The 11440-nt window shown below is 41.4% G+C and overlaps 1 protein-coding gene across 10 annotated transcripts in view; it reads left to right on the top strand.

Annotated features, from left to right (window-relative positions):
- The window catches only part of CORIN (corin, serine peptidase), a 352509-nt gene that overhangs the window by 81254 nt on the left and 259815 nt on the right, over positions 1-11440 (top strand). The window lies entirely within an intron of this gene.

Raw genomic sequence — 11440 nt, 5'->3', positions numbered from 1 at the left:
CCAAGGGGGCTGCGGGCTGTGTTGGGCTCTTCCTGGGGGCGTGTGCGCCTGGATCTGTGTGCGGGACGAAAGCAGGCTGTGGTCCGCCCCGAGCACTGGGAAGAGCCCGGTGCCGCCACTGGCCCCAGCCTGCAGCGTCAGCCTGCTCTCATCCCGCGCACAGATCGGGGCACACAACCCCCGGGAGTAGCCTGGCGCAGCCCTCCGGGGTGCCTCCCCCCAAGCAACCAGCGACAGCTCCCGCCACCGCGCTCCCTGCTGCAGCTCCCGGGAGCGGCCCTCAGCCTGCCTCTTCCGCCTCCCCCCCTCACCCCACGGGAACGTATTATTATTTCCCCCAATTTAAACCGATCCCCCCCCTCCCCTTTTCTTCCTTTTATCCTTTTTTCAACCCAGTTTTTCTGTTTGGAAAATAGACCCTGAAAAATTCCTGAATTTTTTTTTTTGTTGAAAATAAAAACTGAAAATGTGGCGCACTAGCAATGAGGGAGGCGAGTGTGAGGGGGGAGAATGTTTGTAGGGGGAGGTCTCACACCCCACCATACACATGCACCCACACCCCGGCCACCCTCCCCTCCACACATGCCACAGACACTCAGCTCCCATCCCTCACCCCCCCCACCAACAAACCATATACCCATCCACACCCCACACATCCACACAGCCACCTACACTCCTACACACACATCCACACACACTCCCACATCCTCCCCCCCACACACACACTCACACTCACAAACCCTGTACCCACCCACCCCTATCCCCACACCCTCCATACCTCCTCACATATAAAATTGACTTAATTTTAAGTTATTATGCAATCACCTCTATGCACACTATGCAAACACTTATAAATCAGGACAAATATTTTTTAAATCAAAATAATATATGTTGTAATAGATGTTTGATTTTTAGAATATATATTTTTTCTGGTTCCAAGATGGCAAACCCCTTTGTCAAAAGAAGTACTTTTAGGGGCAAGGGGAGGGTCTTTTGGTGGCAAAGGTCAGGGGTTAGGGACAGGACTTCTGGTTCCAAGATGGCGACCCAGGGGCAGGGCACCTGTCAAGGGTGCTGCCCTTGCGACCCTTGACAGCTGGCCAAAACATGTTAAGTGGCCCTCCAGCTGAAATAATTGCCTGCCTTTGATATACATGCTATAATATTTGCAGTCCTGTAGCAGGCTGATCCAAAAATTTCTCTTACAATTCATGTCTTAATCATTAGTGAGAGCTGAGGTCCCACTCTATCTTACTGGGATTTATGTCTGGACAGTATGAAAGTTTCATATTTGGATTACAACTCTGCTAACAAGAGGTTATTTATTGATTTATTTATTGTTTTTGGTTTGCTGACACTCAAACGGGCAAAACATGACTTTGGTCAGATTTAAAAAAAATATATTTTTTGACAAAACAAAAAGTTGAAAAAATGTTTTAGGTCAAAGGAAGTATCTGAGTTTTTAAAAATATTACACTTTAACATTAAATTTCAGATCTTTTGAAGTACAAAGAATTAGGTTTTTTTTTTTAATAGTATCAAAGTAGTGGTTTTGGATTCTTTTTATTCTTTTAACCAAACATTTTACTGAAATCAATGTGAATTTGAAAAAAAAAATTGTTAACCAAAACTTGCATAATTTCTGGAAAACTATTGGCCAAGTAATACAACCCACCTCTCAAAGGAATTTTCAGTCATCAATTCCTGATAGGACACAGCATCAGTTTAACAAATCTGACCTGGGTTCCATTTAAACAGTTATTCTGTCTGAGAGCAGCAGGCCCTAGATTAGAGGAATGTTAAAAAAAAAAACCAGAGTAGGTGCAGGGGCAGTCTGTTCCTCATGAATTTTCAGCCTAAACCCTAATAGTTACAGATTGACTTAAGACCTGAAGACAAAGGTTTTAGTGCTAACATTCTTGGAGAGCATTAACTATTATAACTCTGTAATGCTTTTGTGGTGTAGTAGGGCCTTTTTCCAATTGCACACCAAAGGAAAATCTATTACCTGTTTCGCATCACTGAATCCTACAAATCATCGGGGTTATTTGGTAGATTACTAAAGTATGACTGCAAAATATATGCTGTGACAGTCCTGTTATCCCTAAGTACACGGCTTTAGCTGTGAAAAGCATTAGGCTAGTGTAAGTAAATCCTTGTACCTATTACTAAATCATTTAAAAGAAGCTGAATGTACATTTAGTACTTTTTTCAGTGTTACTTTTCCATTTTAGCAACTGCTGTAGATACTGCAGGGATGTTATGCATTTAGAAGGGGGAGAAAATATGGTCTGCAGAATAATAAATAGGGAAAAAATGAAATCTGTCTGATGGCTTATTAGGATGTGGTCCATAATAGGAAAATATTTGACGGTCCCTATTCAAAGGGAACATTGCTCCCTTAACTATATTTTTTCACTTGTTCCAGTATTTGGATACCTAACTTAGCTGTATAGAAGCATGAGAGCCATTGTTTGTGAGGGGTCTGTTTCTGCTGTATAAAACCTAAAAATGTGAGGAGGAAATAGTTTTTTCTAGTATAAGGTTGTATAAATGTAACTTCATCTTAAATGAAAGTTCTTCCATAGTGTGTGAAATCTGTGAAGTATTTACACTTGTGAAATTGAACTGAGAGTCAGAATACCCCTTACAGACACTTTAGTTAATTGAAGACCATACACGTGACATATGCCCAGACTCCTAGGCATCTGTTGGCCGGCAGTTTGATTGGTATCAGGGTTATAAGGGATTTCAATAGGTTTGTTGCTTCTGAAGGCACGGTAGGAAACACATCAGTGTTTATACGTGGATAGAATTTTGGCAGGGATCAAACAGTTCAGAAAATTGGTTATAATATAAACATAACTGCTGGCTTTTTTTTGGACCTCTGTCATAGGTGAATGATGCTCTTTTGGGCTTTTGTGGGGGGGCAGTGAATGGGGGTTTGCATCTGTGATACCAGTGCACGAGACAATGGGTCACCAGTTTCACTTTTTATATCCCTAAAGCTATATCTTTATGGTAAGCATGGTTTTGCTTCTGGTTGATGTGGCTTAGGAAATCTATGTTGTACTTTAGGAACGCTAATTAGTACAACCGAGTGGCAGGACCAATTAACCTGCCCTAAGCTAATTAATATGCACATGGGAATCGAGAACTCCCTTGTTAAGTGTCCCAGACTTGCCAAAAATATTTTTGTTTTTGTTTCTGACCATCAACAAAAGTGGAATTTTCTAGGTTATGTTCCAAGATAAGAATAAAAGGGAGTAAACAAACAAGAAAGAGTACATTGTAAATTAGATAAGTGATTTGTTTTTGAATAATTTATGTAGGTAGGGAGTTTCTAAGTTATAATTTTAATCATAATTATGTCATTTTATCTGCAGCAAGTGTTCAGTGAAACCTGAATTGAATAGAATAATAAAAAGTATGTGATATAAATAGAAAGTTTTGGGAGAAAATTTATAAGCAGCAGTCCTTATGACGGGTAAAAGTGTCTGAACAAGAAGATGCAAAATGTAACTGAAAATAAAATACCTGTATACAAAACAAGAGGACTGCAAGAATTACAGAATAAAGTTGACATTGTAAAATGAGGGGGAGGCAGAGAGAGGGAATAAAAGGAAATGAAATTACATAAGAGGTTAAGTTATATAAAGAAAAATTTCCAGCACATACAGAATAAGAAAGAAGTCTGAGGAGGAGACAGCAGGGGTCTCTAACAGATGGCAGGAATAATTTAAAACACTAAAGAGCTTGACATTGCTGAAGAAATGAAATGGTTTCTTTGTCTTGTTATTTACAATGGCAAATGTAGGACAGATGTCTGAAAGACAAACATTTTCTAGTGTCTGAAGAGGAAATACTAGAGGAAATGAGGATTTTACCAGACCATATAATCAAGATATTATGGTACCGTTATATAATTGATAAAACCAGACAGACAGGGGTCAACCTGAAATTATAGCTGAACTGACATATTGTTTTACTAGACACCTTTTGACGGATATATTTAAAACTTTTTTGAAGGTTCCTTTTAGATGCTAGCCTCGATATGGTGATAATACCTTCTTCAACTCCAGGTGTGACTTCTATGATGAAGTGTCTAGGACAGAAGCCCACAATGATGTAGGAGTTGGTTCAATACACCATGACAACGTAAATGAAGGAGAACACATCCCACTAGCGCTGCCCACTCTACGCTGGCTCCTTATTAACTTTTTATTAATTTTAAGTGCTTAGCTATTTTATGCACCCCTATTCACTATGACATGGTAGTCAAGTGGAAACGGCTGCCAGACAGAAGTCCTAAGGCTGAGGATTAGTTACTCCTAGTGGCAAGCCATTAGCCACGGAATTTCTTACCAAAAATAGGCAGGTTTTTACCCAAAGTTTGTTACTTTCAGATGGTAGTGTAAGATTCACGTCTTGGTACAAATCTTCCTTATTAAGAACGGCTTCAGAAAAGCCATAGAGACAAAGTGAGAAGTTGTCACTAAGAAAGTACAAATGATTGTACAAATGCCACTGAGCAAGTACAAATCAGTACAAGTGATTGAGATTAAATTTGAAGAGGGTTGGAGATTTTTAATGTTCAAGTTCCAAAGCAGCTTCACCATTTTGGAGCATGACTTTATGGCATGACAGCGCTTCAGTGGCCTGGTATAGTGATGACTTCATCCTTCAGGAAGGTCACAGTATGTGCTACCTATTTCAGGGTATCAGGATTCTAAAGAAATAATGTGCAGCAAAGTAATTATAAACACTACAACATTGTCTGACCATCCTGGGATCCTCTTAAGTCACATTTTTCTTCTTACAGTTCAATTAATTAAAGTTTAAAAACAAGCAAACAGGTCAGAATACAAAGTGCAGGCATTCAGCTTGAATCACCCAGAAAATAGTGCACCTGATCTCAGTTCAAATGAGAAGGGGCAATAACTTAGATTGAGATTGGGTTAACCTGATCTAAGAAAGGGTTAACCAGATCTCATGAATGCTTGCCTGCGTTCCCTGTCCTGGGGCTGGGAAAGCCCAGCAATTTGCTCCATCCCTTGGGTTGTGGCATTCTTACTCACCCTGCCCTGTCTGGGCAATCCCCCACACCTGCTGCAGACCTGCCACTCCTCCCCTCCACGGATCCACCAACCTCCCCAGACCTGCCTACCCCTACTCCCACCCTGAGTTACTTAGATTGTGTTCCCCATGATACTCCTGGGAGCAGCAAATGGCTGCATGTGCCACTTCCAGTCTACATTTAAGTGGCTTAAAGTAAGCCACATCAACATAGACCAGGTGTGGTAAACAACTTCACCCACCCCAAGTCTACATCCTTCAGGGACACCCTTGTTACACATTAAGTTTAGGTAGCTCCTGGAGCTCTTAACTCCAGGGTTGTCTAAACATTAACATCTGAAACTAGTTTTAAGCACACTTTAGGTGGCTTAAAGTTATGCCACCTCGGGGCAGGTTTATTTCTAATCTATGTTATCCAGCTCATGTTCCATTACTATGTGGCCATTCTCCACAGATGTGTACCCGAAACTGTAGTCCTCCAGAATCCCAGGATGCTATAGGCCCTCCCCCACTCTCCTGCTCTGTGTGGACAAACTTTCTACCCCCTGAACTCTACTGCCCAGGAGGCAGTTCTAGCACCAAGCCAACTCCCAGGGGTGTTTCCTTCTCACCCCCAGGGGTACAACTCTATGCAAACAGCCTGCAGAGCACATGCCAGCTAACTAGATTTCAGGGCACAGACAGGTCCAGGAGTGGGGTCCAAGGGCAGTGGGGGGAAGGGGAAACATGGTAGGGAGCCAAATTGGGTCCCCATGAGCTGTAGCGTACTTCCTGGGGCAGGGGCAGTTGTTCCTCTAAAAATGCCTTCCTTCACTACTCCCACCTCCCAGCTACCCTAGGAAGCACAGCCAGTACCCCCAACACCCGAATCTCAAAGTCTGAGACCTTCTTTAATTTACTTCTTTATTTCTTTTTCAATTTATTTTTTAACTCCTTTTTATTTTATCCTTCAGTGGCTAACATCCTCCATTTCACCACATGTCCACCACCCGCTTTCCTTTCCATCTCCCATTTCATTACTCATCCCCCATCCCACTAACTCTCCGTCTCCCAACCTCATGGTTCCCCTGCCCCCCAACCCATCTCTCTCCTCCCTCCTCCCACCTAGAGCAGGGATAGAAGCCTGTCCTGGCTCACCAGCCCTGTAGTAGCAACTCAGAGCTGTAGCTCCTAGCTGGGCCCTTACTCGCCAGCCCTCTAGTCACAGGTCACAGCTGTGCAAGTTGGGGACAGTCAGAGAAGGGTTTTAGCTTTAAGGTGTGACTACTCCAAACTTGAGCTAGCACTAATACCGATCAGCATTTGAGCAGCTCAAAGTGCAATGTGTAACAAGGTCCTTAGTTTCAAAGAGCTAGTTCCTCTTTGGAAAATGGAGCTAACTCCATTCCTTCCTCCTAATTCTCTCTGTGCTGTTACCTGCATATAGAGCAGTGGCTTTCAACATGTGGCATTATAAGGGGTTCGCAAAAGATGACTTATGATCAATCGAAAATATGTGAATACCCACACTCACAATTCAAAGAGGTCTGCACCTCAATTAAAAATTTTTTTGGGGTCCACCAATGAAAAAAGTTGAAGACCGCTGCTAAGGTTAAGAGTCTGGCAGAATATACTGATGAATTTAAAATACAGCCATTTTAGAAAGTATTGCTTATCTTTGTGTACTTTTCCTTGGTGTATTTGTAAACATTTCTGTGATACGATCATATCTAAAAACAAATGCTTTTCAAGTTAAATGTTTGTACACCCTTTCCATAACCAACCGCCAAAGCATGAAAAGCATAAAAGGTGCTATTTCTTAATTATTCAAATGTTGGAAATCTTTCTCTTAAACTAGCCTGAATTTTGTATTCAGAAATATGGAAGAGTTTCAGATATGAATAGTAACAGAATGGCAAGTGCTTACAAGTGTAGATGATTGTGTCACACACTTTAAGGCAGGGTTAATGTTTCTGCTATATGTCTTTTAGAAGGGAACAACTATACAGCTTTATTATGACTGACTAATACAGGAAAATGTATAAAAATGCATTCAGGGGTATAGGTTGTAGCCGTGTTAGTCTAAGGACATAGACAGACAAGGTTCTTTGGGTAAATCTGATATCTTTTATTAGACCAACTTAAATAGTTGGAAAAATTCTTCTTTGCAAGCTTTCTGAAAATTCATTCAGAGTTTAATATTAACCTGATAAAGTTTGCTCAGCAACCAGTTTTCTTTTCTGAAGAAGCCTGCAGTTTCTGTGAATCCTGGAATGTGAAATTCTCAGCTTATTTTTATCTTACAGTGTATATGAAAAATATTGCAGAAACTACTCTTTCATTGTAAAACAGCTGATTTAAACACTGATACTTTAACTCAGGAATAAAACAGTGTGCAGATCCCCCTGCTGGTTGAGTGACTCCAAAGGATAAATTCTAATCTCAGGCAAGTGGCTTTTACTGCAGTGCTCCACAAGAAAAATTACATGGCAGGGGGCTTTTCCTGAGCTATGCAGCAAGCATCTGAAATGAGAATCTGGTCCAAAGTGATCTGCACCCTGGGAAATTCAAGGCTGGAAGAAAGCCAGGAAATCTCACTGTCTCCTCTTTAGACAGGAATGAAAAATGTACGGATGTCATGGAAATCCAAATGAGATATTAAAATTTGGGAAGAAGATAATGAATTTGGGGAAGTATTTTTCTTTTAAATAGTCAGATCTTAGCTGAAATTTTCTATTCAACAAGTATGTAAGACTTTCAGATATGAATAGTAACAGACTAAAACAGGAATAGGATTCTTTAGCTCTTTTCATATGATAGAGCAGCATTTCTTAAACTAGGCTTTATAAACCCAAGTGGAGTTGAGATCTTTTCAGTGAGGTCTTGAGCATTTGCCAGCTTTGTATTTAGTTCAGATAATCATGTGGGGTTTAGATTGTGAAAAAAGTGTTGTTGTTGGTGTGCGGGCCGGCTCCCGGTCCCGTCCTCGCCGGGCGCGAGCCGGGCCCGTCTGTGTGCACGCGGGCTGTGGCAGGCAGCCCGGGCACATGGGGCCAGAGAAAAGTCGCGGGGTGGAGCAGTACGCTCGAGCTAGAATCAGTCACGGAGGTGTAATGGTTGATTGAAAAGATTATTTACTTACACCGGAGATGGTCGTGGTGTAGGCTGGACAGTTTCCCAGGTACAGCTCCGCTTCCTTCCTCATTGGAGGACTCTAAAACTCGGTTCCCAGGATCCTCGGAGTGGTTCAGACTCCGTGGTGTCGATAACTGGGTTCTAGGGTAGGGATTCGTCTGGGCTGCGATCGGTGATGGGGAGAGGCTAGAGGCCGTTGGTAAGTGGTGCCCCGGAGTTTGCTAGGCTCCGGGGGTTCGGCAATTGGAGCCTCTATCGCCTTCTTAAGAAAGACACGCTGGGTTCAAAAGGACCCACAGCGCTTAGAGATCCGTCTCTCCGTCTCTCTCCGTCTTTCTCTCCAACTTAAGAGTCATGCACAATGCAAAGAAGGCTACAGAACGGCGGGAAACACTTTTCTGCACGCGGATTCTCCATAACAACAGAACACTCCGTCGTGCAAAAGAGCTCCAATTCGGCGGGAACATAATTTAGAGGTGCCGAAGCACACACAATTAAAAAATCCACAACTTTGGGTTGTGACAGTTGGAAGGAGATTCCATTTCAAATAACTTTTGAGAACTGCTGCTGCAGGCATTTCAAAGTAACAATTGTCAGGTTTTTAAAAAGAAAGTGAGAGGAATTTTCAAATTATTTTACTGATTCAACCTGAGCATTCAGTCTCTGCAGTGATATGGCTTTTACTTAAAGAGTTTGAACAAACACAGTCTTCTCTTCTTGGGTTTCAGCAGAAATGTCACCCTGAGGGTCTAGAGATATTAGGGGATTTATGGACTGCAGTCTATGAATCAAAATCCTAGTAAGTCCAGTGAAGAATTGTTGCGGTCACTACCAGAGCTGAATTCTTCCCATCCATTAGGGATCCTTTACCCTGGATGTCAATCCCCTCCTTTTGTGAAGAATGTGAATCTGACCCCATTGAAATTAATGGGAGTTTTGGCATTGGCTTCAGTGGGGCCAAGAAATTATACAGGCTCTTTTTATCCATGCATGGTTCTATCTAAAATGCTATTGTGAGGTTCCATGCCAGTTTCTTAATAGCTTTGTGGGAAAGTGCTCAGATGATTGAAGGGGGACTTTTCTAACTGATAAATTCAATCCGAGATTTGAAAATCATTCTCAAGCATCCTCAACATAATAAGCCTTCACACCAAATTATGTACACAGAGGTGCATCTACATGTGTGCAGTTGGTACTGCACAGTCATTTAGTACTTGCAGTGCACGGTTCATTTCTGACCCTACTGCACAGTAGCAACAAACTACTGCACAATAGCTTGTTGCTACTGCTCAGTAGCAGCGATGTCACGGTTAGTCACTTGTCACTATGACAACGTAGCATCTAGCCCAGTTAGAATCATAGAAATATAGGTCTGTAAATCATCTAGTTCCTTCCCATGCTCAAGGCAAGATCATCCCCATCTAAATTATCCCAGCCAAATGTTTGTTTAATCTGCACGTAAAGACTTCCAGGATAGGGAGAGTCCACACAACCTCTCTGGGTAGCCTGTTCCAGTGATACCACTCACAGCAAGAATGTTTCTTCGGAAATCCAACTTGTTACATTAATTTCCCTTTTTGCATATTAAGACCAGTACTTTTTGTCCTGTGCCTTTTGATCATTGAGAACTTTATCACCATCCTCTTTATAATTTCATGTACTTGAAGACAGTTATCAAATCCCCACCCCCATCTTCCCTTTTCCACACTAAATCAGTGTCTCCCAACCTTTTCCAGCCCAAGGTACACTTACATTAATACAAATTTTCCATGGCACACCTGTTAAGGCATTCCCCCTCCTCATACCTATCATAGCTCATTGCCATGGCAAAATTCCGCAGCACACCTGTTCATTTTTGACAGTACACTTTTGTGCCATGGCACACACTGCACTAAGTAATCCCACTTCTACCAACCTTTGCTTATAAATTATGTTTCCTAGAGCTCCAATTAATTTTTTTGCCATTCTTTGGACCCTTTCCAATTTTTCCACATCTTTCCTGAAGTGCAGTGCCCAAAACTGGACTAATTACTCCAAATGAGGGCTTATCAGTTCTGAATATAGAGTGGAAAAATCACTTTCCTTGACTTTCAGGTGACACACCTATTAATACATCCCAGTATGCTATTGTTTTTTGGTTTTGCTTTGGGGTTTTTTTTTTTTATGTTGCCTCATTCAGTTTGTGGTCCACTATAATCCACTTTTCTGCAGTACTGCAGCCTAACCAGTCATTTACTATTTAGTTTTTTGTGTACTTGACTGTTCCATCCTAAGTACTTTGCACTTGTCTTTACTGAATTTTATTTGACTAATTTCAGATAATTTTGTCTAGTTTGTCAAAGTCATTCTGAATCCTAATTGAATCCTCCAAAGTGTTTTCATTGCTACCCACCTTGTGGTCATCTGCAGTTTTACTAGGCATGAACTCAATCCCATACTTCAAGTCATTAATAAAGATGTTAAACATATATATCCCTGAGGAAACCCCACTTGATGCTTAAATGAGAGGAGGTGTTGAGCCACAGGTGACTACTCTTTGAGCATGGTAATCCAACCAGTTATCTATTCATTTTACAGTGCTTTTGTCTAGACTGTATTAAAGTCAAGATATATTGCATTCACTACTGGCCTCCATCCATGAAGCTTTTGCCTTGTCATAGAAGGAAATTGAATTGATCAGGCATGATGTGCTCTTGATGAATCTATCCTGGCTGTTCCTGATCACCTTGTTCTTCTCCAGGTGCTTAGAAGTAGATTTATTCTGTCCCTGACACACATTACATATATTATGCAATTAACTGGTTAATCACACAATAAATTTAGGCTGTCCTGATGTGAAAAATAAGACCAGCCACACTTGCAAAAGTAATTATCACACCATAAAAATGTCCTTCCAGCTATAATAAGGGCCAATCAGCTACTAGTATATAACAGCTTTATAGCTGGTTTCTATCCAGCTTTAATTGAACGTGTGGTAGGGCCCTAATGATATGCTCCATAATTTTCCAGGTATTGAAAATAGACTGACTGATCTGTAATCACGCAGATCCTTTTTCTTCCGTTTTTTAAAGATGGGCACTATATTTCCTCTTCTAGTCATCCAGGACCTCACCTGGCCTCCATGAATTCTCAGATATAACAGCCAATGGCTCTGCAGTTATCTCAGGAAATTCCTTGTGTACTCTAGGATGTATCTCCAGTCTCACTGATTTAAAAACATCCAGCTTCTTAAGTAATCTCTAACCTGTTC

Source organism: Alligator sinensis, unplaced genomic scaffold (genome assembly GCF_000455745.1).
Source record: "Alligator sinensis unplaced genomic scaffold, ASM45574v1 scaffold134_1, whole genome shotgun sequence".
NCBI lineage: Eukaryota > Metazoa > Chordata > Crocodylia > Alligatoridae > Alligator > Alligator sinensis.
Note: the sequence above shows the minus strand (reverse complement) of the source record. Positions and strands in the feature narration are given on the sequence as shown.